At 46.3% G+C, this 3,554-nt stretch overlaps 1 pseudogene; it reads right to left on the reverse strand.

Annotated features, from left to right (window-relative positions):
* Positions 1-2,578: 2,578 nt before the first annotated feature.
* On the reverse strand, positions 2,579-3,091 carry LOC107291677 (annotated as a pseudogene).
* Between the last annotated feature and the right edge of the window lie 463 nt (positions 3,092-3,554).

Below are 3,554 nucleotides of genomic sequence, written 5' to 3' on the forward strand. Positions count from 1 at the left end.
AGGATTGAAACATACATATAATTGTACATATAATTGTATATATAATTGTATTGTGTAGAAGAATGAGGTTTATATAGAGGTTAAGGATGATGTATTAAGTTTTTGTATCACGAGAAACAAATTGTTAGGAATATTTACTCTGGAATGCCACGTATGTCCATTTTTGTTTTAATTGTATTATAAATAAAAAACTTTTTTTAAAAAAAAGAATCAAGTCAAGCTGGTGCCAATGCTTTGATCTTGGGTGTCTCCAAAAGACACTGTGTTGAGGCTTTGTTTTAAAGAATGTATTGCCAACACAAAAACTGTAGTAGCAGCAGAACTCCAGCAGGCGTTGGCCATTTTTGTTCATCTTCACGATGCCAAACTGACCTAAGCAAGTGGGCCAAGAAGTATAATCAGCTCCAACTCTGGCATTGAAGTCACCAAGAATAAACAGTGGTTCTCTCTCAGGGATTTTCTTGATAATAGCAGCCAGATCATCATAGAATTTGTCTTTGAATTCTACTGAAGATAATGTCAGTGTGAATGTGCTAATAAGAGTAACCAATCCTGCTGGTAAGTGTAGCTGCAAGGACAGAATTCTTTCACTTCCAGCAGCAGGTGGAGTAATGAATCCTAGTAAGTGTTTCTGACCACAAAGCCAACCCCATATTGCCTAGTTTCATTTGATGGTTTTCCCTGCCAGAAGAACGAGAAATTTCTCTCCTTAACAGATCCCGAGTCTGACAGCCTTGTCTTTTGAAGGGCAACGATGTCCATCTGCAGTCTGCTCAGCTCCATGTCGATGACAGCTGTCTTATGTAAGTCATCTATTTCTTGCAAATCATCAGAAAGGCCGGGGGTTATTGTCCAAACATTCTAAGTGCCCAACTTTAGGGCAAAAATTTTCTTATGTTTATTGCATGGTGCAGAGTTATCGATCTGCTTGTCGGCTTTAACCCTAAATCCCATGCACCCAGTGAGGTTAACAGACCGTGGCAGGTTGACACCTTACTGGCTGGGGGCTGCCCAGTTTAGGCAGGCGGTAGCTGCCCAATGAGGTATTATGACCTCTCCCACCGTCGAAAGTGGCCCCTGGCGTTATGCTCTATACCAATCAAACAAAGACTTATAACCGGTAACACGGGACGTGGCAGTGTCCTCTCCAGAGCCTGAGACCTGGGTAGATTGATATGGAGGATAGGCTGTTACCCAGGCAGCAGATCCTCCCTCTCCACATCGCTGAAATAGTCCAATGGAATGGCGAAGCCAATACGATTAGTTCCAGCTGTGTCACAGGAGTTACCAGAACGTGATTATATGCAGTGACGAACTGCTTCCAGGATTCCGGCTCCAGATTTTTACCTCGAGGTTAACTCCTGAAGCCTTTTCCAATAGTAGATATAGCCACAAGGCAATGGAGGTTTGAAATCAGAATTTCCCTTCCCCTAGAAGATGGTTCTGCCGCTTTATCCACCATTGGGGCATAAAGCCCTCTTCAGCCTTCAAAACCATTGGCCATCTTCTCCTGTAACCCTGGAAAGGGCCTTTACGAGGTGCTACCAGCCGGGCCAGCTGGACCAAGGTTTTTTAAGGAGGTATTACTCCTCCTGCATTCCTCCTCACTCCAGGACTCCTACTCCAGATTTTACCTCGAGATTGCTCATTCACTCCTTCACTTACTACCCCGTCACTTCCAAACACCATTTGCACATTCAGTCCCACACATACTACCCCGTCAGTTGCAAATGCCATTTGCTCATACACTCCCTCACTTGCTGCCCTTTGCTTCCAAACACTGTTTACTCATTCATGCATTGCCTCACTTACTACCCCATCACTTCCAAACACCATTTACTCATTCACTCCCATGCATACTGCCCCTTCGCTTCCAAAACACTCCATCGTCCCGTCACTCCCACATGTACTACCCCGTCGCTTCCAAGAACCATTTACCCCATCACTTCCAAATGCCATTTACTCATTCACTCCCACACATACTACCCTGTCAGTTGCAAATGGCATTTCCTCATACACTCCCTCACTTGCTGCCCCGTCGCTTCCAAATACTGCATACATTCGCTTCCAAACACTTCATACATTCACACACAGCTTTACTCGCAAACATATGCCTTACATATTTAAAATTCATTTCTGCAATTATTCACAAACACAGAAAGCAAAATACTTCAGCCTATCTAATCTAATCCATTTACTCATTCACTCCCACACATACTACCCCATCAGTTGCAAATGCCATAATTAGGTTACTATAATATATGATAGTTACATGGGTTGAGGGAGAGGTGTATTCTTCTCCCACTGGGCCTCTGAGGATGGAGCGGGGCCAAAGGATGCTCCTCGGCATGCCACATCCCCAGGCCATTGCACACACCCGGGGAATTGGCTGTCTTTTGGTGGCAGGAGGGGGAGGAGGGGGCTTGACCGATGAACAGGATGGCCAGCTCTCTTCCAGCTGGGTTGGAGGTTTGGACAAGTCCGCCTTCTCTTCCTTCCTCCTTTTTCTCTCCCTCCTTTTTCCTCTTCCTCCCTTCCGTCGCTTCAGAGCGGGGGGAAAACAAGGGGCGAGCCTGATTCACACAGTGGTCTCATTGGCTTTCTTCTTCAGCAGCTTGGCTGAGAGCAGGGAGTGAGGGGCGGGGGCGGGGTTCCTGGCATCGTGAATCATCAGCCGGACCTTCTGGTTGGTCCTTTGCCACTCGGAATAGAGCTGGCAGTGGTAGCAGAACGACACCAGTGTCCAAAGGATGTAGATGGTGAAAAGGGCGATGGTCAGGGCAATGAGGCCGATGGCCTCCAAGTGGCTGTTGAACTGCATGTGGTCCTGGGCACCCCACAGGCAGAGCCAGCCCAAGATGGCCACCGGCAGAGTGATGAAGAGGAAGCAGGCCATGTTGCAAAACAGCGTCCACTTCTCGTTGCACGGCCTGGGGTGCCTGAGCCACTCCGACAGGGGCCTGGGCCACCTTTCCATCACAAACTCCATGTGGCAAAGCTCGCAGTAACTGGTGTCGGAAGAGGACAGCCACTTCTCCAGGCAGCTTTTGTGGATGGTTCCCAAGGACTTAACACCTGGGGATTGGCCCATTTGAATTGACCAGATAAACTATTGGGGTGGGGTTTGCTTGGGACTCTTGATCTATTGATCTGAGTGGGAAACCCTCAGATCCTGTCTATTATGCCTGTTATCAGCTTCTCCTAATAAAAGTTCCTTTTGGAAGAAACTGCTTCCATGAGTTCTGCTTTCTTAGGATGAGATTTTGAAGTGGGCCCTGACACTCTGTTCTCTTGCTCTTACCTCTTCTTCTGTCTTTGTATTTTCAGTTTCTTCTTCTTCCCTTGGCTTAGCTGTTCCTTTCTTCCTGTCTCTTTGTTTCTCTTTCTGGACGTGGTTCCACACTTTTCCTTTCCATAAACACTTTATGGTTATCGTAAAACTCCATTGTCTTAAGTGGTGTGTCCAATCTGTATCTTTTCCCATCCCAGTTGATTAGGATTCCTTCTGAAATCAGCCATCTGAAATTCTCTCCTTTTTCAGTTAATTTTCTAAT

Source organism: Protobothrops mucrosquamatus, unplaced genomic scaffold, assembly GCF_001527695.2.
Source record: "Protobothrops mucrosquamatus isolate PMUCROS unplaced genomic scaffold, P.Mucros_1.0 scaffold1163, whole genome shotgun sequence".
Lineage (NCBI taxonomy): Eukaryota > Metazoa > Chordata > Lepidosauria > Squamata > Viperidae > Protobothrops > Protobothrops mucrosquamatus.